The sequence below is a fragment of the Rhinatrema bivittatum genome, chromosome 1 (assembly GCF_901001135.1).
Source record: "Rhinatrema bivittatum chromosome 1, aRhiBiv1.1, whole genome shotgun sequence".
In the NCBI taxonomy this organism is placed as follows: domain Eukaryota; kingdom Metazoa; phylum Chordata; class Amphibia; order Gymnophiona; family Rhinatrematidae; genus Rhinatrema; species Rhinatrema bivittatum.
Window position 1 is genome coordinate 142688656 of NC_042615.1, and position 23063 is coordinate 142711718.

The window sequence follows — 23063 nt, forward strand, 5'->3', positions numbered from 1 at the left end:
GTCAAAGCCAGAGGTCAGTCCTGAACGTGGTCTAGATGTAGCAAGGGTCAAGCCAGAGATCAATCCTGAGCGTGGTGCAAAGCATAGCAAGGGTCAAAGCCAAAGACCAGTCCAAGCAAGGCTAGAAAGGGACTAGGAATGGAGTCAGGAACAGGAACCAGGAACAGAGTCAGGAACAGGAACCAGGAACGAAGTCAGGAGCAGGAACCAGGAATGAAGGCAAGACAAGCAATGAGCACATGACAAGTGTGGAGACCTGTTGCCAAGGCAAGGAACTAGTGGCGGGCTCTGCCTTAAGTAGCAGGGCCCGATGACATCATCATCCAGGGCCGCTGGTTGGTTCCCCATCACGTCCCTTTTAAAGGACAGCAAGGTGTGCGCATGCGCACCTAGAGAGCAGCAAAATGCTGGATGGCAGTGTCTCCTTACGGCACACATGGGGAGACTTGCCAGGAGCTCGGGGGTCCACAGAGGAGCCAGGAACGGTCGAGGAGGATCAGGAGTGCAGGTGGCTACCCACAGCGGCGAGGGAAATTGGGCCAGGACCGGGAACTGGGCACCAGAGGTGAGTAGGCCCAGTCGTAGGCCTGCCGCAGATGGGACATGCAACACCATCAGGTCGTAGAGAGCACATATTCCTCAGGACTCTATGCAGAGCAAACATTAGGCCATAACAGACCTGATCCCATGATTAACAACTCGTAACACACCGATCCTTCAAAAACCCATTCAGTCATAGAGTCCTGGATCTGATTCCTTAACCAGATCCCCAGAAGAAGGATGTCTACATGTTAAAGAAGTTGGCCTTCTAGCCCTGACTGGGATGACTACTCCACACAATGAATCCTAATATTTTGGCCATAGGTCCACGTGGTCACCATATCCTGCATCGCTGAACACAATGCCAGGTTAAGTGATACCAAACCTCGGGTCTTTCTGTAACTTGGTCAACACTTCCTCTATATACCTGTCTGTCTGTCTCAGTTCTTCTAGGTCTACTACTCTGGCTTCCAGAGATTGAACTAATTCTCTGAGAGCCAGGAACTCTTTGTACCAGGTGCACACATACAATTTCTCACCAAAAGGTAGATATTCATATGGCACTCAGTGCAAAAGATTATAGCCTCCATCTTGCTCCTGGACTTATGCTTGCATCTTAATTTAGTTGTTAAAGATTTTAAAGCTGTTTAAGGTGTGGGTATGTTTAAATCTAAGGATTTATAAATTTGATTATTAAGGGTCTTTTAAAATCTAAGGGTTTTTAAATTTGATTATGGTTTTCAAACTTGATTATTAGATGGCAATAGGACTAAAATTAGTCAAACTTTGAATATTATTCTAAATCATTAATTGACTTTTATTTTATGGATTTTCTTCATAATGGGGGTAATAATCTAATCATTAAAAAATGTGATGGGATGGTTAGGAGATGGGGATATAAACACTAGTGACTACTTGTCCTAGAACCAGTTCTCTCACCTTCTCATATCAAATAAGTGACCTTTGCAAACTCACAATTATAAAACTTAAAATTAAATGCTAACCTTCCTAGTGCACAGAATTAATTCAAGTTCTGTCTATTTTCCCAGAAAACACAATTATAAAACTTAAACTTAAATACTAACCTTAAACTAGAACACAAACAAATTCAAGCTCTGTCTATTTTATTGTGCAAATTTTAATTTTGAGGGTCTAATATAGTATCCTTCTTTCTAGCTATTGGATAAAAAGAAGTGGAAGTGGACGGCCAAGGTTGATAGTGGCTCCCATCTGGTGATTGGTTTTTTTTTTTCTTTTGGAAAGCTATCAATGCTCTGAGAATAAGCTTCCAGTGCACCAAAAAGTAAAACAATGGAAATGCAACTTGTTGGAAGAACAGTCTGTATACAGTGCACTAGCAAAACCTAAACATTATGAGGCACCCTGTTTTCATAATGATTTATGATTTATTGAGAGATTCCTGGGAGCCCTGGGGAGCTCCCTGAGGTGCATCACTGGAATGCTCTTGAAAACATCTATTGAAGAAACACACACACACACAACTGCTAAAGGAATACTTTTTTGTGTATCAACTTTGGTACACAAACGTTTTCTATTGTGATAATTTTGGTTTAAAAATCAACTTGCTATATATAGTATGGCTTTATTCTCCATTATTTTACTGATGAGTTTCCTGATTGAGTGTCCCTGAAGTTCCCCTAACCACTAGCTTCAATACTGATTTCTGACCTATATTTTGAGATCTGTTAGATTTATTATTATTTCTGTTTTCAAAGCTGGATTCCTCTATGCCAGGTTCAGTATGTATTTATATTGCAGGGATTAGCTTCTTTAGCCAGATTGCAATAGTTGATGGTGCTTAACAGTGCTTCACTTATTTGGGGTGGTACATATCAGGAGTCTGTCTGCTGACAGAAATACCATAGAAATATGGTATCTAATATTCCATAAATATTTCTCCGTAGTTAGCTATGTTGGAGTGATTTCAACCAAAGTCTGAAATTTGGGAGTAATAATTGATAGTGGTTTGTCTATGCGGTCCCATTTAAAATCAGTACTGAAACCTTCCTTTATAAAACTATGTTTATTACATAGATTGAAGCCATTATTAGATCCTTCAGACTTTTCGTACTCCTTACAGTCTCTTATCTTTCATCCCTTTGTGGCAGACCCACTGATCTGCCACCAGATGGCACTATGTGCCTGCACATTAGAAATGATAACAGCTTAGTGAGACTTCCATTCCTTTCAGCCCCTCCCAATCTGGATGGCTGTGATTGGTCAGTCTCAGTGTACTTAGTGGGGCTAAGAGAGGGAACAATTTGTCATTTTTGTTAGATAGGAGTAAGAAGCACCTTGGATCTTTCCTTCAGATTGGGGTTTAACCCCCTCACTGTTTGTTTCTTTGGAGGCTAACCCTGATGTGCACTTCCTGCCAGTGGCCTTACAGACTTTCCTATAGTCTGGAGTAGGTGCCTGGTTTCTTAGTGAAGGTCCATTCCCTGAGCTGGAATAGGCCTTCAGTAAGGCCCAGGACACTGAAGCTGTGGTAAGCTGTCTAGGGGCAAGGTAGACCTGCCGTGAAGGTGATTTTGATCCCTCCATGAGGCTTTGATTTAGTTAAAGTATCAGTTTTTGGAAGTGTGGGAGTTTTTTTGTCCACCCCTCCCCACTCTGGGATGGATGCAGGAGCCAGATTTTTCCATCAGACCATCCCATCTGGAAGGTCACATCAAACAGAAGGAGCAAAGAGAATGGGAGCAGAAATATTTGAAGACCCGCCAACAGGGTGCTGGGTATGAGAGACTGAACGGTTTGGACTAAGATAGGATTTTTCCATGACTAAGCAGATCCCATCACTCATAGGATTTCCCTGAACTTTTGGGACAGTTTATTCACTAAAGAAAGAAGTTGTAAGCTAAATCCCAGGGTTTTGTGAGACATCCCAGAGAAAGAGAAACATCTGTAAGCAACACAGCCGTAATCTTACCCTTTGGATTGATTGGACATTGATTTAACTTTCAAAGAATCAGTAATCTTTATTTTGAACACCCAGCAAAGAGTGTCCAGCCTGATTTGTCCCAGTATTTCACCCCTTGAGATCAGCAACTAACCACACACAAGGGAGGATAGCACACCATCACCTGGGCCACGAAGGGCTACCTTTATCCCCACAGAAAGAATCCGCCCCTTGGGAGCTGGGGAGAAGGGGGAAAATGAGTGTGGAGTCAGCCCCCAGAAAATAAATACTTTTATGGCTCTTATGGGACACCCGACCTGAACCCCGGCCAAAGGGTTACATAAAATGGTGCCCAAAGAATGTGGGGCTTGAGAGTGGTGGGAAAGTGTGCAACGGTGTTGTCATTTTCAGTTAGCCTGGGGAGAGGCCGGAGCTCTTTGATTCCCCTTTTTAAGTTGGCTTCTCTGCCCAACTGAAGGTTTTTTTCCGAGAAGGTTCCTCTCAGTACACTCCCTGTTTGAGAGGTTCCTCCTAAATTTAGAAAAGAGAGAGATTTTTGCCAAATTCCTTTTTTGGATTTTCGTTCTGGGGAAAATCCTGGTTTCCCAATCCTGGGACCAAGGGCTATAGACGTGTGAGCCATCCTTCTACTCCCTAGCGGAGGCAAGCACCAATGGCAGCATTACCCAGTGAGGGGTTCTTGATGACTAGAGCTTATCCTGTTTTGAGACTGAGACTGTGGTTTAAACCTTGAACCCTTTTGGAGAAGGCAGCCTCTGGACCCAAAGGACATGGGCTGGAGATCTGTGAGCCTTTTTCTGCTCCCGAGAAGAGGCAAGCACCAGGGACAGCATAAAATCAACCACAGAGAGATTTTTAAAACAAAGAAAGTATTCCAGTTTTGTATGTGTGGAGGTTTTTTGATCCACCCCTCCTTATATGGGAAATAGGCTGATATAGGTAGTTTCCTGTTCTACTGACTTTTCCTTTTGAGATGGCATCTCTATTGGAATATGGAAGAAACTGACCAAGATTATGGAGACCCCCCCCCCCCCAATACAGCCTCAACCCCAAGGAACCAGAACACAGGCTGGGTGAACAGGAATGAACATCTGCAACCAAGGTTATTTTTTATATTATTTATAATTAACCTTATCTTTTCTCTTCACTTCCTCCTCCCAGTTTATTAGCCCCTGTTAATTGTAACTGCATCTCTTCATCACGTTTATTTATGTTATTGGTTGTATTCTTCACTCCCCTGTTTTCATGTAAACCGACATGATGTGAACGCTTTCATGAATGCCGGTATAAAAAAACCTTAAATAAATAAATAAATAAAATAAAGGTAGGATCCCACCCCCTGTAGGATTTCCCTATAGCGCTGGGACAGTTTATATATTTACTGTTTGATTTTAAAACTCCTATACGTGCCGAAGCCATGAGATATGTGAGTGACTCAGCAGACGCATGCTGCACGGATTTTAAAACCCACACAGGTACGCACGTATCTCCCACTACGCGCCCAAATCATCAAAATAAAAAAAAAGGGTGGGTCATGAGTGGGCTGCGTCTGAAAAATGAAGTCAGCCTGTAAGGATTGACGTGCACGAGCGTGCACTGGGGTCCCGTACTGCATAACTTTACTTCTGCTCTGGACGGCATGTAAGTCATGTAACAAAAAAAGATAGGCTAGTCAGTGGGGTTTTAAGGGTTGGGGTTAATAAGGTAAAAGTGAGGCAAGTTAGCTAGGGGGATTAGGAAGTCCTCTCCTTTACTGGGGCGAACTGGGAAAAAGGGCTATTGCATTGGTGCGTGTAGCTACTAAACTTCTCGAGGTGGCATTGGCGCACACATGCGCTGCATCAATATAAAATTGTGCACACATGTACGAACGTATAGCTGATTTTATAACGCGTGTGTATACGTGCATATATGCGTGTATGTTATAAAATTGCCGTGTCCATGTGTGCGTGCCAGCAAATGCGCGCACATGTGCTCCCACACGCGGGTCTTAAGATTCACCTTTTAGATTAAAAGTGCTAAAGCTAAAATCCCAGAGTAAGAGAGAAAGGGCACCTGCCCAGAAAAGAGAGACATCTGTGAACATCACAGCAGTGCATTCACCTATTGGACAAACTGGATTCTGATTTAGCTTTAAAGAATCAGTAAACTTTTAATTGAACACTTAGTACCTCATCCTGCCCGTTTGTTTGCCTCAGGAACAGCATGAAAGTTATTAAGAAAGAAGGAGCTAGAGACACCCCTCCACCTGGGCCACAAGCTTAAGCTTCCCCCCACGAAAAGGACCCACCCCTTGGGACAAAGAGGAGGGAGAAGCGCTAGCCGGAGCAGCCCCAGAGAAAAATTAGTCTGTGTGCATTTGAGAAGATTAACGCCCCACCAAAGGGATAAACTTTGACTACTGCAGTTCTGTGTTTCATGACTTACTTGCCAATTCACTAAGGGCCCTTCAGTTAATCCAAAATAGTGCAGCTCGGCATTTAACTAACTCGTTCTATCATGATCACATTACACAAGTATTGACTAGTTTACATTGGCTGCCAATTCATTAGCGCATTAAACACAAGGTTTTAACTCTGATCCATAAACTTGTTTATGATACAGCCCCTGAATAGATCAGCTCTGTGCTCCACCTCTATAAACCTTCCAGAACATTAAGGTCAGCATCCAAATGTTTGCTAGACGTTCCTTCCCCTACGTTTGCATATACGGCTGAGGTACGTGATCATGTCTTCTCAGTGGCATGATCCATTGCATGGAATTTTCTTCCTGCACCCCTCTGTTTACTATCAGATATGACAGCATTTAAGAAGGCATTAAAAATTAACTTATTTCAAGAAGCCTTTGATGCTAATAACTTTTTAGTTATTTTAGTTCAGTTTTTATATTGTTTTTGCCAGACCATTCGCCTTCTTTATTTGGCTTATATTTCTTTTATTTCCCATTAATACTTTGTGTTTAATATCAGATTCTCAGTTCTACTTTGTTTTATGCATTGTTTTATTATTTATTTTGTACATAGTAATGTTTTACTATTGTTTCATTATGATTGTATGTGCTATTTATGAATGTCTTTTATGTCCTTTGTTTCAATCTTCTTGTAGTAGTGAATAATAACGGGCCGATACAGTAAAAGTCACGGGATAGCGGGCAAATGCCCGCTATCCCAGCGTGCGCACAGGCCACTCTCCTGTGCGCGCGATTCTGTATTCAAATGAGGGCCCATGGCAAAAAGAGGTGCTAGGGACACTAGCGCATCCCTAGTGCCTCTTTTTGGACAGGAGCGGCGGCTGTCAGCGGGTTTGACAGCCGACGCTCAATTTTGCCAGTGTCGGTTCTCAAACCCACTGACAGTCACGGGTTCGGAAACCGGACGCCGGCAAAATTGAGCGTTCGGTTTTCAAGCCGCGGGCGATTTCAAATTTTTTTTTTTTAACTTTTTTAAACTTTCGGGACCTCCAACTTAATATCACCATGATATTAAGTCGGAGGGTGCACAGAAAAGCAGTTTTTATTTTTACTGCTTATTGTGCACTTTCCCGGTGCCCGGAGAAATTAGCGCCTACCTTTGGGTAGGCGCTAATTTCTGAAAGTAAAATGTGCGGCTTGACTGCACATTTTCCTTTCTGAATCGCGCAGCAATACCTAATAGGGCCATCAACATGCATTTGCATGTTGTGGGCGCTATTAGGTTGGGGGGGGGGGTTGGACGTGCGTTTTTGACAGGCTATTACCCCTTACTGAAGCTAGCGTGTTGAAAACGCGTGTCCAATCGCGGGTTAACAGTGCATTTTTAACCTTTAAAAGGAACCTACTTTGGCTGTGTACTTTGGTACAGCGCCAGGACTGGGGGGTGGGGTGGGGGGGGGGGGGAAGCGAGGGGGGGTAGCTGCCTTGGTTATCAAGCCCAAGGGGGTGTCATCAGCAAGACAGTTTTTGCCTATGTGCATAAGCACACAAAGCTTGGCCCCAATAACTCTATTGGCCAGGGATCAAAATGTCAGGCAGCAGAGATCAGCCCTCTGCTTCCTACGCCAGCTCTTCCCCTCCCAGCAGCATGCAAGGAACTGGAGGGAGGTGGTATGTGGGAGCCTGGAGTAGACAGAGAACAGTGCAAAGCAAAAAAGAGCGCTCCCTAATCTATCCCCTTCTCCTCCTATCTGCAGGGAACAGAAAGGGTGGGACGGGAGAGGATAGCAGAACAAAGAAGAATTCAGTTTTTATCTGCACATTTTATTTATTTAAGGCTTTTATATACCGACTTTCTTGATACAAATCAAATCAACTCGGTTTACATCGAACTAAGCAATTAACAAAAACCAATAACAAGAGACAAAATTTGATGAAGCAAAAAGTTACATTATAACAAGGGCGCATAAAATGGGGAAAAGAAATAAAGAAAATAAAGAAAAAAAGAAATAAATTTATGATGCCTTATTCTGTATTTGGTGAGAGTCTGTCTCTGATGTATGTGTGATGGAGAAGAAGTATTCTGCTAGCATATAGCTGCAATTGTTTGTTCCTGTTTTCCACTAGAGTGGATTGGTGTTTTTGGCCCAGGTGGAATATTTGCAGTGTTGCCTTTTCATGCAGGGTTGTTGCTATTTATTTATTTTGATTTTTATATTCTGCTTTTTTTCAGAACTTCAGGGTAAAGTGACTTGCCCAAGGTCACAAGGAGTGACAGTGGTCTCCTGGATCGTAGCCCACTCTTCTAACTACTAGGCTACTCCTCCATTCCGTATCTTATAACTGATAAATTTAGGTTTGTCTTGGGATCCTCTTTTTTTTGCAGTCTGTTTCCAAAAATTAAAGAACACATATTCATCAGTCACTGTAACATGATTTTTGAAACATATATGTTACAAAAAGTTTAATATTTAAAATTATGATATCCAGTTATGTGACTTTACAGAATTGTTCTGGGCAGGGTTGTGATGGGGACATAATGATAGTTGAGTATAATTATAGAAACTCAGAGGGAGCCCATGAGCCTGAAAATTAATTGAGGAGGTTGCACAAGGCTGAAGGACGTAGGGAAGTGGTCCCGAACCTGGATGGGGGTAGGAAGAGGAGAGGGGACTCCTGCTGCTGGGTGGGGGTAGGAAGCGGAGAGGGGACTCCTGCTGCTGGGTGGGAGTAGGTGGAGGAGAAGGGACTCCTGCTTCTGGGTGGGGGTGGGTGGAGGAGAGGGGACTCCTGCTGCTGGGTGGGAGTGGGTGGAGGAGAGGGGACTCCTGCTGCTGGGTGGGAGTGGGTGAAGGAGAGGGGACTCCTGCTTCTGGGTGGGGGTGGGTGGAGGAGAGGAGACTCCTGCTGCTGGGTGGGAGTGAGTGGAGGAGAGGGGACTCCTGCTGCTGGATGGGGGTGGGTGGAGTAGAGGAGACTCCTGCTACTGGATGGGGGCGGGTGGAGGAGAGGGGACTCCTGCAGCTGGATGGGGGCGGGTGGAGGAGAGGGGACTCCTGCTGCTGGGTGGGAGTGGGTGGAGGAGAGGGGACTCCTGCTGCTGGATGGGGGTGGGTGGAGTAGAGGGGACTCCTGCTGCTGGATGGGGGTGGGTGGAGTAGAGGGGACTCCTGCTGCTGGATGGGGGTGGGTGGAGTAGAGGGGACTCCTGCTGCTGGGTGGGGGTGGGTGGAGTAGAGGGGACTCCTGCTGCTGGGTGGGGGTGGGTGGAGGAGAGGGGACTCCTGCTGCTGGGTGGGGGTGGGTGGAGTAGAGGAGACTCCTGCTTCTGGGCGGGGGTGGGCGGAGGAGAGGGGACTCCTGCTGCTGGGTGGGGGTGGGCGGAGGAGAGGGGACTCCTGCTGCTGGATGGGGGTGGGTGGAGTAGAGGGGACTCCTGCTGCTGGGTGGGGGTGGGTGGAGGAGAGGGGACTCCTGCTGCTGGATGGGGGTGGGTGGAGTAGAGGAGACTCCTGCTGCTGGGTGGGGGTGGGTGGAGGAGAGGGGACTCCTGCTGCTGGGTGGGGGTGGGTGGAGGAGTGGGGACTCCTGCTGCTGGGCGGGGATGGGTGGAGGAGAGGGGACTCCTGCTGCTGGGCGGGGGAGGGTGGAGTAGAGGGGACTCCTGCTTCTGGGTGGGGGTGGGTGGAGGAGAGGGGACTCCTGCTGCTGGGTGGGGGTGGGTGGAGTAGAGGAGACTCCTGCTGCTGGATGGGGGTGGGTGGAGTAGAGGGGACTCCTGCTGCTGGGTGGGGTTGGGTGGAGGAGAGGGGACTCCTGCTGCTGGGTGGGGGTGGGTGGAGGAGAGGGGACTCCTGCTGCTGGGCGGGGTTGAGTGGAGGAGAGGGGACTCCTGCTGCTGGGTGGGGTTGGGCGGAGGAGAGGGGACTCCTGCTGCTGGGCGGGGTTGGGTGGAGGAGAGGGGACTCCTGCTGCTGGGTGAGGGTGGGCGGAGGAGAGGGGACTCCTGCTGCTGGGTGGGGGTGGGTGGAGGAGAGGGGACTCCTGCTGCTGGGTGGGGGTAGGAAGAGGAGAGGGGACTCCTGCTGCTGGGCGGGAGTGGGCGGAGGAGAGGGGACTCCTGCTTCTGGGTGGGGGTGGGTGGAGGAGAGGGGACTCCTGCTGCTGGGCGGGAGTGGGCGGAGGAGAGGGGACTCCTGCTGCTGGATGGGGGTGGGTGGAGGAGAGGGGACTCCTGCTGCTGGGCGGGAGTGGGCGGAGGAGAGGGGACTCCTGCTGCTGCTGGGTGGGGGTGGGTGGAGGAGAGGGGACTCCTGCTGCTGGGTGGGGGTGGGTGGAGGAGGGGGGACTCCTGCTGCTGGGCGGGGGTGGGTGAGGGTGAAAGGTTTGCAAGATGAGTAGTAGGGGGGAGACAGAGAAAGACCTAGGGCAAGTGGTAGGGGGGTTGCAGGACAAGGAGTGAGGGGAGAAAGAGTGGGACTCAGAGCACAGGGCAAGGAGTAGGGGCTAAACAGGAGAATTCAGGGCACAGATTGGAGTGAAGGGGGGGGGGGGGGGGAGAAGGGGATACAGGAGAAGAAGGGGCGTGGAGGGGAAGAGAAAGGGATTGCTGGGCATGTGGTGGGGAAGAGAAGGAGGGGCATGCTGGGTAACAGGGGGGTGTGAGAGACGGGTGCTTTGCTGAAGCCGCCACCACTATAAGGACAATTGTGGCTTTGCTGCAAAAGGAGAAAGCAATGAGTCAGAGCAGCCAGTGGTAAGTGAAGGGGGGGGGGGGGGGGGGGGTCGGGTCAGGGGAAATAATTCTGTACATCTGCTCTGGGCATAGAAAAACCTGGCCCCCGGCTCTGGAGTACGGACCAGGTGAGGACGGATTACTTATCACCATGTTTCAAAGCTGGTTAGTGGAGGTGCATGGGCTTTATTTAATCTTGCCTCCTGGAGAGAACGTTTAGATGATCAGAAGGCTAGATGAGGCAGATCTCTAGTCTTCTTTCATTTTAAACAGCTATATAACAAGGATTTACTGTTTTGTTTATCAGTGAGCACAGCAGCACTCACATGCCTTTTGTAATTGTTTCTATAGTCCTTTTTATAGCTCCCTTTTAAAATTATGTCAGCACAGTGCATGTTATACTCTTCTCCAGAACTGTAAAAGTCACGAGCTAAAACAACACGCTAAAGTGAGTCAATTTAAAAATAATGTCATAGAAACCCTGGGAATGAAAACACAAAACAAAGAATTATATAAATAGTTGAAGTGGAGACATTTTTAGCAAGCTATTTTCCCTAACTGTAAAACATACTTCTATGAGATTTTAGTGTTTTGTGTCATTAGAATATAATACTAACAGTGCCATACTGTTACAAAATATTACTTCTGCAGTTGCTACTCTAATTGCCTAATTTTCTTCCTACAGATGACAGAGATTTTATATGAACTTCTTTCTCACACTCAAAACAATTTCATAAGCTACTTTTCAAAGATTTTGTTAGCTCTTATATCATTATATATCACCATAGGTTTGTTTCCAACCTGGCCCCAAACACTACAGTTGCTATATTATCAACTTCATTCAACCAATATTTAATTTAGTTTATCTTCAGTAACGTATTTGATGCCCTAGGAATGTGGATTCAATCAGAATGAATTGGTTTTGAAACCAAGCCTTTACTCCCATGAATGAGAATTGCATGCCATAATTTGGATAAATTCACGTCTAATGTGGACTGACAGGTGTACTAGGAGTTATGAAAAGTCAGTTAATACTTCTTTATCAGTGAAATCATCAGATAACTTTGTATGTTGCTCAACTTACAGATATTATGAACATACAGACACCAGTGAAGAACTTCTGAGAAAAACCATACATACAAATTATGAATGCACTGAGTGGAGACTTGCCATCCAGCTACGGCTCAAATGATATGTCCCCGTTGTGGATGACGCAGCCAGTTACATTATATTTCTGAATAATACTTGTGGTTCAGTATCATGTCAGAAGCCCCTGAGGCAGCCACTCAATAGGTGGCGAAATTCGGCCAGAGTCGGGCAATTTTAATACGTCTCCACCAAAATAAAGCATTTTAAAGGACATCAGGCATCTATTTCTTTTTGTTCTACCTATACAAATAGACAAAACATTAGGGGTGTGCATTCGGATTGACCGCATTAGTAAAACGCTACTCATATTTTTTTTTAACTTAAAAAATTGATTCGACATAAACGATCGGATTTCCCACATATCCAACATAGATATGTTGGATATGTGGGAAATCGCGATTGTTGAGCCAAAATAAAAATATAAACCCCCTCACCCTCCTTAATCCCCCCCCCCCCCGACTTACCACAACTCCCTGGTGATGGAGCGAGGAGTGAGGACACCATTTCTGCAATCCTTGGCGAGAAGCATGTGACGGCGGCACGTCGAGTGACGCCGGCGTCACGTGATTCCCGGCGAGTTCGCGCCGGACGGCTTGTTCGGCCCAAAAAGAACTTTTGGCCAGCTTGGGGGGGCCTCCTGACCCCCCAAGCTGGCCAAAAGTTCTTTTTGGGCCGAACGAGCCGTCCGGCGCGAACTCGCCGGGAATCACGTGACGCCGGCGTCACTCGACAGTGACGTCGGCGCCACGTGATTCCCGGCGAGTTCGCGCCGGACGGCTCGTTCGGCCCAAAAAGAACTTTTGGCCAGCTTGGGGGGGCCTCCTGACCCCCCCAAGCTGGCCAAAAGTTCTTTTTGGGCCGAACGAGCCATCCGGCGCGAACTCGCCGGGAATCACGTGACGCCGGCGTCACTCGACGTGCCGCCGACGTCACATGCTTCTCGCCAAGGATTGCAGAAATTATGTCCTCACTCCTCGCTCGATCACCAGGGAGTTGTGGTAAGTCTGGGGGGGGGATTAAGGAGGGGGAGGGGGTTTTAAATTTTTTTTTTGCACATATGTACATATACCCAACTCATTGGATTTTTTTTATGTCCATATTGGCCGCAAGTGGGACCCCCTTTCGGACATAAGAAATATGAACATAAAATTTTGCTCTGCACATCCCTGCAAAACATATAGAAACATAGAAGCATAGAAATGACAGCAGAAGAAGACCAAACGGCCCATCCAGTCTGCCCAGCAAGTTTTGCATTTTTTTTCTCTCATTCTTATCTGTTACTCTTGGCTCTTAGTAACCTTTTGATTCTATTTCCCTTTCACCCCCACCATTAATGCAGAGAGCAGTGTTGGAACTGCCTCTAAGTGAAATATCTAGCTTAATTAGTTAGGGATAGTAACCGCCGCAATAAGCAAGCTATACCCATGCTTATTTGTTTACCCAGACTAAATAATTCAGACCTTGTTGGTTGTTGTCTGTATATAGATCTACTTTTCTTCATTTCCCCTGCCATTGAAGCAGAGAGTTATGCTGGGTATACATTGAAAGTGAAGTATCTGTCTTTCTCCCCTGCCATTGAAGCAGAGAGCTATGCTGGATATGCATTGAAAGTGAAGTACCAGGCTTATTTGGTTTGGGGTAGTAACCGCCGTAACAAGCCAGCTACTCTCTGCTTTTTTTGTGAATGCAAATCTTTTTCCACATTTCCTCTTGCCGTTAAAGCTTAGAGCAATGTTGGAGCCGCATTAACCGTGTGTATGTTTATTGAATAAGGGTATTATCTCCAGGCAGTAGCCGTCATTCCCATGAGCCACCCATGAGCCACCCACTCTTCATTCACGTCCTCTAGACTTTATGGATCCACAGTGTTTATCCCACACCCCTTTGAAGTCCTTCACAGATCTGGTCTTCACCACTTCCTCCGGAAGGGCATTCCAGGCATCCACCACCCTTTCCGTGAAGAAATACTTCCTGACATTGGTTCTGAGTCTTCCGCCCTGGAGCTTCAAATCTCCCCTTGGTAGCTGCATTATTACAGAGGAGCAGATAGACGCCACAGAGTCATGATCGTATGCTCATGATGGTATGTGGGGGTGGCACAGGCACCTTGGCAGAGGTAGCCCAAAATTAACCCAACCCATACACAGGTATTTTTTGCACAGAACAGAAAGAAATTGCCTAATCTGGGTATGAAATGTCCCATTCTGTAATCACTGAACATAAAGGAGCAGTTCAAAATGCACCCAGCCAAGACAGCTTCTCCTAGTTACACTGGGAAATCCAGTATTAGGCTGACACAAGCATCAGAAGACTTACACCACCCAGAGGGCTTTCCCAGCAATTAAAGTCAATTAACTGTCTTACATATGAGGGTATTATCTATTCCTAGCCTAATGTTTTACTTTCTGAGGTGCTTATCTATTCACAGACTAGTATTTTACTTTGAGGAAATTATCAGTTGAGGGGGTTTTCTGTTCACAGATCTTGTGATAGGATAATTTTATCTGTTTGCATTTCTAAAACCATTATTGTTTTCTAAGTTTTTTTTTGGAATAGCTGCCTCATCCTCCATTTCACATGGTACACTCATAGGGGTAGATTTTCAAACCAGCGCGTGGCTGTTCATGTGTGCCCGATTTTATAACAGGCGCGCGCAGGTGCGCGCAATTTATAAAACCAGGGGTCGGCGTGCGCAAGGGGGTGCACACTAGTGCACCTTGTGCGCGCCGATGCCCGTGGGCTTCCCCCGTTCCCGCCCAGGCTGCTCCAAAATCAGAGAGGCCTGGAAGGGAACTTCCCTTCCCCCAACCTAACCTTCCCACCCCTCCCCCTAATCTTTCCCCTCCAAAAGTCTTGTCAAACCCTTTGCGCCTTCCTGAAGGCAGCCTGCTGGCACGCGATCCTCCGACACAGCGGCAAATGGCCTCTGGCCCTGCCCCTGCCCGCTCCCGGACCGCCCCGCCCCTTTTTGCAAGCCCCGGGACTCACACGTGTCCCAGGGTTTTATGCGTGTCACCGGGCCTTTTGAAAATAGGCCCAGAGCGCGTAAGTCCTCCGGATTTACATGCGTAAAGTTTTGAAAATTTGGCCCATAGTTATCTATGAGGCTTAATAACCAACAAGCCGAAACAGTACAGTGCAGTGCGCTCCAACGGAGCGCACTGTTAGCCTGCTCTTGGACGCACGTTTTCCCTTACCCCTTATTCAGTAAGGGGCGGAAAACGCGCATCCAACCCGCGGCACCTAATAGCGCCCTCAACATGCAAATGCATGTTGAGGGCGCTATTAGATATTCCCTGAGATACAGAAAGTAAAATGTGCAGCCAAGCCGCACATTTTACTTTCAGAAATTAGCGCCTACCCAAAGGTAGGCGCTAGTTTCTGCCAGCACCGGGAAAGTGCACAGAAAAGCAGTAAAAACTGCTTTTCTGTGCTCCCTCCGACTTAATATCATGGCGATATTAAGTCGGAGGTCCCGAAGGGTAAAAAAAAGTAAAAAAAAAAGAAAAAAAAATTTAAAATGGGCCGGCGGCTGTCAAACCCGCTGACAGCCGCCGCTCTGGGCTAAAAGGAGGCGCTATGGACGCGCTAGTGTCCCTAGCGCCTCCTTTTGCCTGTTTCTACCGCACCACCTAATTTGCATACTGTATTGCGCGCACCGGCGAGGGGCTGGTGCGCGCGTCGGGAGAGCGGGCATTCGTCCGCTCTCCCGTGGACTTTACTGAATCGGTCTGCAAGTAAGCAGCAGATGAGAACAGAAAAGAACTTGGATAAGAAGCCAGCAAGCATTAATAGTGAGGGAAGAATAGATCTTACAAACACTACGGATTGGCATGTGCCAAATTCCCACCTTGGGGTCACTTACTGGGTCAGATGCATGCATAGGGCCCTGGTAACCCTATCTCACACTCTGGGTAGGTGGAGGTTCTGCTTCTGTAGCAGTGTTCTAGTCAGGGCTGGAGAAGCCCAAGAAACTGAAGAAATTGCTGTCCCGCTCAGGAGGCCTGGGTGTGGTTCCCATGGACATCAAGTTATCTGAGCAAGAGTGCACAGATTCCAAGGCTGCAGTATAAAGGCAGGAACAGGATGCTTGGGATGTGTAGGAAAGGCCCTGTGGGAAGAGGGTGGAGCAATCTTCTGGTTGCTAGACATGCTCCCTTGTTCCCAGCAACTCCTTTACACTGAGCCCCGGACAATCCTGATTCTTGGGAGTATGGCCACAAGCTCCGTTCATCATTCTCCTACCTCACAGGCTTTTCATGTTTCACCAAGCTGGGCCAGTTGTTAGTGCTTTGGTCCTCCTTCTGAAGCTGCTGCTAGGTCAAACTCTGCCAGTGCCTTGCCCTAATAGGATCAAAAAGAAGAGTCAAAATGAGATATGTGGGCATGGAGAGAGAGAGAGGAGGCAATTGTCATGCTTAGCCTTTTGGCAGAATCATATGGAGAAAGGAATAAGCAATAGTGATGTGCTGCATGGCCTTCTTAGGGTTCAGCAGGAGCCCCTTGAGAAGAGATTTGCTCTTGTAAACCACTGAGCTTGTTTAGATATGAGGTATATCAACTTTAATAAACCGTAAACCATTGGTAGTACTTCATTAAGGGATAAATGGATTGAAAACCCAAAGGAAGGCAGGGAATACGGTAAGAGGCCGGAACAGACAGGATTTCAGTATTACAAGGGTTGCGCAATAGAAAGCAGGAACTCATCCAAGCTGAGATGAATATTTGGAATGATAAAAGTGTTGCGAAAAGAGGAAAAAGATGCAAGGATTTGATGTAAAAAGACAAGTGGCCCAAAGGCATTATCATTCCTGATTATCATCAAAAAGTGAAGAATAAGCAGAATAGTGATTGTTAATCAGATTGAAGTATGCTGGTGAGATCCCCTAGGACTTTCTCTGGCATTATCAAACCAGAGCTCAACAATTTCAGTTTCTGATCAGGAGTGATCAGTAAGAAACACAGTTCTAGCCCATTGCCCCCCTCAGCCCACCTCACAGTGCAAGAGATAGCCTGACCTGTAATATCCTCAAAATGTATATATATATATATATTAAAAAAAACCATTATCATAACTCAAAAATTAATTATATAATCAAGCATGGCTGGCGAGAGAGTGGCACGATAATCTTGCCAAATAGCTAAGCAAGGGGAGGTTATTGTTTTTGCTCAAATTGTCTGTCCGGCATCTCTGATGTAAGAGATGAATTATGTATGGCTTTTCTTTTTTGATGCCTTTTTGTACTATAACGGTTTTTGTATTTGGAAAACAATAAAGAAATGAATGAAAAAAAGAACTCATGGACTCTACCAATTTATATAATTTTCCCTACTTTACCTAATACCTTTTGTTGTACACAACAGCATCCTCCTGGTGAACAGCTGCTCGTGAATAGAAATAACTTTATTTCCCTTTTTCTCAAGTGAGAATCACTTGAATTGCTACTATAATCGCATCTAGAGTTCTTTACATTTTCAGCTTCTTTACACATGATTAACATCCTGAGCTATATATTCCCCTCTTTATCTCCCTACTAAACAACAAGCATTCCACTTCTGTCTCCCATTCAAACTCCTTGCCCAGAGACCATTAAGAATCCTTTTTATGTTGTTATTCTCTTACTGTGGTTGCCCACAGCCAAAGTCTTTCTCCTTGAATTCCAGACACTCCTGATACTAATCATGATCATCTGCTAATCATGACCATCTTATTGCAGACCTTTACTGCATGGGATTGGTTGTATTCACTGGCTATCCTATAATGATTGACTACATGTGTTGGTCAAACTCTGGTAATTATTTATCTAGTGCTATATGAGGTGGTTAACCAGTATCCTAAAATAGTGACTAGAGAGATAGACAATCATTCAATGACTATACCAGACAAACCAAGAAAGATTAGAGAATCTGTTGATCCATGGTGTCAAAGGTGATACAGAGGACAAGGAGAACAAGAACAGTAAAAGGACAAGAAATATTGAATGGAATTGCAAAGGGCATTCTAGAGGTTTGTCTTTTTGCAGGTAATACTAAGATATGTAACAGGGTGGATATTTTTGAGGGAGTAGACAAAATAAGGAATGATCTAAGAATACTCAAGGAGTGATGAAGCACTTGGCAACTAAGATTTAATGCAAAAAAAAATGTAGAGGGATGAATTTGGGAAATCCAAAAGGGGGGGGGGGGAGGATTATATTAACATGTACCAATCAGGACAGATACCTTGGGGTAATCATATCTGATCTTAAGGTTGAAAAACTGTGTGAATCTGTGTGAATAGAGCAAGAGTAAAAAAAATAAGCATGGGAGTAGCTTGCTTATTGTGGCGACTACTACCCCTAACCAATTAGGCTTGATACTTCACTTTGATGCAGCTCCAGCACTGCTCTCTACATCAATGGCAGGGGTGAAAGGAAATTAGAACCAAAAAGTTACCAATAAGGGCCCTGAACTCAGCAAAACCAGATGATAGTGGGAGGCCAGTCCTGGGGTAATTATTTTATTTTATTTAATATTTGTATATACCGAACATTTGTGTTAACCTCACGTCAGTTTACAATAGGAAAGAGGACAAACCATTATTCTTTGTCCAGTAAAACATGTTAAGTTAATTATACTAAAAATAATGTAAAATAAAATAAAATAAAAATAGAAATAAAAAACAAAATATAAATATAAATGATGTTAACAACATTAGGAAAATTAAGAAAAATTGCCCTTTAAAGTTACTAAATAAAATAAAATCTAAAATCAAATCCATTGTAAGCTATAAAATTACAAAATAATAACATACAATTATTAAATTCAAAAAACACGATATACATTAATGAAAAAAACTCCTTATCATGCAATTAATAGTGATGGGAGAGTCAATAAAACTTAGGATTATCCTGGCTGAGTGTAGTCCTGTTCAAACAACCATGTTTTCAACATTTTCTTGAATGACTGTATGTTTACTTCTTGTCAAATGTCAAGTGGAAGAGAGTTCCAAAGTTTTGGCCCTGCTAGTGAAAGGGCCCTTTCCCTGACTGCATTTAAATGGGCTGACTTCGGTGACGGGATGGAAAGTAGTGCCTTGCCTAGAGATCTTAAATTGCGTGAAGGAGTGTGTATATGAAGAGACACATTTAACCAATCTATATTCTCACCGTATACTATTTTTTGGATTAAGATCAGACATTTGTACTGGATTCAGGTGTGGATTGGTAACCAATGAAGGTCCATCAATATAGGAGTGAGGTGGTTAAATTTCCTAGAATTAGTTAGTAGATGTGCAGCCGCATTTTGTAGGGGGTTGCATAGGACAGATTGATGCTGAAGGCAGGCCCAAAAGGAGGGCATTGCAGTAGTCGAGTTTGGACAACAAAAGGGCTTGGAGTACTGTCCGAAAGTCTCTACTATGGAGCAAAGGTTTTAATTTCTTCAATGTTTGTAATTTATAAAATCCTTCTTTGACTGTTGCTTTTATATATGCTTTCAGGTTAAGTTTGCTGTCCAAAATACAGCCAAGATCCCTTGCTTCCTGACTAATTTTATAGGAGGGAAGGCACAAGCTAATGTTTGTTGAGATCTTTTCTGTGATTTTATTACATATAAGAAGAATTTCGGTTTTTGAATTATTTAAATAGAGAGACATTTGAGTGAGTAATTGTTTTATAGAGTTAAAATACATTTCCCAGAGTTCCTATGTGTTGTATAATGAATCTTTAATAGGTAAAAGGATCTGGATATCGTCAGCGTATATGTAATGGACTAGTCCTAGGCTTGGCAAGAGCTTACACAGCAGAGCCATGTAGATGTTAAAAAGTGTGGGAGATAGTGATGAGCCCTGCGGGACCCCTGAGATGAGAGAAACTATTTTGGATTTGGCAGGTCCTATTTTTACCCTAAAGAATCTGTTTGAGAAATAAGATTTAAACCAGGCGAGAGTTACATCTTTAAGGCCAATTTCTTAAGATCATTGATTCATGATTAATAGTATCGAAGGATGCCAAGATATCGAGCATAATTAGAAGATAGGAATTACCATAATCAAGACCTCTTAACATAGTATCTGAAAGAGAATTAAGGAGAGTTTCTGTATTGTGGAGTTTTCGAAACTTGAATTCTGAAGGGTAAAGCAATTGATTATTATCCAAATAATCCATTAATTGTTTGTTAACTACCTTTTCTAGAAGCTTCACTAGGAAAGGGAGAGTGGAAATTGGCCGGAAGTTTGCTAGATTGTCTGGATCTAATTGGGGCTTCTTTAAAATGGGTTTAACAACTACACATTTTAGTGTGTCTGGAGAAAGACCTTCTTCTAAGGAGATATTGATAATATCTGCTAATGGCCGAGCAATTATATCGGGGACAGATTGGAGTGATTTTATTGGGGCAGTGTCTTGCGGATGAGCTGCAGGATTCATCTTTTTTTCATTGATAATGTGGAGACACCAAATATTCCATCCAATCTGCCCAACAAGCTTCTTATGTTAATATATATCATGCGTATAGGTCACCCCCCAAGTTTCTTAAGGGTAGTCCATGCAGTTACCCCCAGTTCTTTTGATAAGGGTAGTAATATTTACAATCAAAAACCATGCAACTGTCAAACCCATAAAAAATTACTGCTAGCAACATTTTTATTGGGTGAGGAACCTCTCTCAAAACTCCAGCCATGCTGACTTGCTTTGCCTTTAGACTTGGCCACTCACTGGTGCGGTGGGGCCAACCGCCGACGTTGAGGCCAGCATCGGCAGGCCTTTTCCGCGGCAGCGGCTGCCACCTCCAACATGACTGTGACGTCCTCTCCGCGCGGCTAGCTCCACCCCCTGAAGTTTCCTAGGGCCGCGCAGGCGGCAGTAGCCAGGATTTAAAGGAGCCTCTATAGGAAGTAGGTTGGGGTTCCTTCCTGTAGGCTCCATCTTCGGGGAACTATTTAAGGCAAGGTCTGAGCCTTCAGACCTTGCCTTGGCTTCTTGGCTCTCGTGGTTTGTTCCTGAGTTTTGTTCCTGCATTTGACCCTCCATACCTGATTCCTGGACTGGCTGCTGTTCTTCCTCTGGCTCTCGACCCCTGGACTGGCTGGATGTTGAATATTCTGGCTCTCGACCCCTGGACTGGCTGTGGAATATTCTGGCTCTCGACCCCTGGACCGGCTGTGGAGTATTCTGGCTCTTGACCCCTGGACCGGCTGCGGAATATTCTTTGGTTCTGGACCTCTGGACTGGCTGCGGATATTCCCTTGGCATTGATCTCTGGACTGTGCATAATGATTCCTTGACCTGCTGGAGGCACCAGCTTCTGATCCCACGACCTGCTGGAGGCGCCAGCTTCTGATTCCATGACCTGCTGGAGGCACCAGCTATCTGGACCACATGACCTGCAGGAGGCGCCTGCATCCAGATTTCCCTCTACCACCTCTTGTGATTCTCGGGATTGGCCTCGCCTTCCGACGGTGGGACGAACGTTCATCGCCGGACCAAGGGTCCACCTCCCAAGTCATAACAAGAAGTTCGGTGTCCAACTCAAATCCACCTTGGTATACCATCTGTAGGGCAACGGACAGGCTGAGTGCACCAATTGAGCTTTGAAGACCTTTCTCCACTTCTTCGTAAATAGTAGACAAGATGACTGGGCCTCTCTGCTCCCTTGGGCAGAGTTTTCTCACAACTCTCACACCCACTCTGCAACCGCCTCTTTGCCCTTCCAGGTAGTCTATGGCAAACAATCGGCCCCGCTGCTTCCCACACTTCTCTCAGTGCCCTCTCCCGCGGCTCAACTCACCGCACAACAACTGCTTTCCCTCTGGACCAGCATACAGAATAATCTCCAACCGGCAGCTGAAGAAGCAAAGAAAGGGCCAATAGACATCGGCAGCCCACACCCCTCTTTAAACCCAGGACCGAGTATGGCTGAGTACCCATCATGTCCGCCTCCGGGTACCTTCAATGAGACTGGCTCCCAGACACATTGGTCCTTTCTTCATCATTAAAAGAATTGGACCTGTCACATATCGTCTGAGACTGCCTCCTTCTCTGAAAATACACAATACATTCCATGTGTCCCTCTTGAAACCTCTAGTCTTGTCCTGGCTGCAGCGAAAGCCTCCCAAACCACAGGATGTGTCAGCAGAAGAGGAACAGATATACCCAAGTGAAGGAGATCCTGGATGTAAGACGCCATCACAAAAGATGGGAAGACCCAATGAAAAATACATGGGAACCCACCTCCAATATACTCGATAAGGCACTAATTCAGCAGTTCCACACTGCCCAAACGGGAAAACCTGGACCTTCTCAAAGGGGGCATAAAGGGGTGGGGGGGGGGGTACTGTTAGGATCCCTAACTGCATAAAATTTCCTGCTTCCTCCCATCGCTGGCTCCCAATGCCGATGCCGACCACCGCAACAGCGGCCCGCTCACGCGGTGCCTCCACATGCCACGGACACCGAGCTCCGTGCCCGGCTCCCTAGGCACTCACGCGCGCCTCTGCTGAGAATTTAAAGGGCTAGTGGTGGAAAAGTTCCCTGCGGCCTGCAAAGATGATGTCAGGCAGGGTGGGTATATATACCCTGTCCTGCTACCAGCACTTCACCTCAGCTACTGGTCCTGCTCATTCGTGAGTGTGAGTTGTCTGCGTTCCTGATCCCCGCTTTCTTTCCAGTGTTTCTGCCTTGCTTCCTGTTCCTTATTCCTGGTTCCAGCATTCCTGTTCCTCGTCTCCAGTCCCGGCCTTGCTCCTCGTCCCTACGGATTGATCTTCTGGTTCTGACTCTGCCTACCTGACCGCTTGACCTCCGCCTGCCTTGACTCTTGCCTGGTATCTCAACTCTGCTTGATCTCCGCCTTTCCCTCTGGACCAGCATACAGAATAATCTCCAACCGGCAGCTGAAGAAGCAAAGAAAGGGCCAATAGACATCGGCAGTCCACACCCCTCTTTAAACCCAGGACCGAATATGGCTGAGTACCCGTCACATCCGCCTCCGGGTACCTTCTGCCTTTCCCAACTCCGCTTGTTCACTGCCCGTCCTGACCTCTGGCCTGTTCCTGGTTCCTCTTGTCTGCTGCCTTCCTCAACCCCTGCTCGTCCTTTCCAACACAGGCACCAAGCGCTGAGGCTTGGGCTGGGGCTGGATGCCAAAGCCTAGGCCTGGACCAAGTCCAGAGGCGAGACCTAGGCCCAGAACTGAGACATAGACCAAGGCCTAGACCAGGGCCCTCCGCCTCTGTAAAACTGCCATGCTGAAGAGCTCCTACCGTATCCCCCTTACTCTCTTCCTGGATCCACTGAAAATGGGCAAAAG

At 46.0% G+C, this 23063-nt stretch overlaps 1 long non-coding RNA gene across 1 annotated transcript; it reads left to right on the top strand.

The window, feature by feature from the left end:
• Nucleotides 1–1903: 1903 nt before the first annotated feature.
• LOC115083777 lies at nucleotides 1904–12120 on the top strand. The gene is made up of 3 exons (XR_003854402.1): nucleotides 1904–4583; nucleotides 8124–8246; nucleotides 11712–12120. It is a non-coding gene; the product is annotated as an uncharacterized LOC115083777 (long non-coding RNA).
• The last annotated feature ends 10943 nt before the right edge of the window (nucleotides 12121–23063 follow it).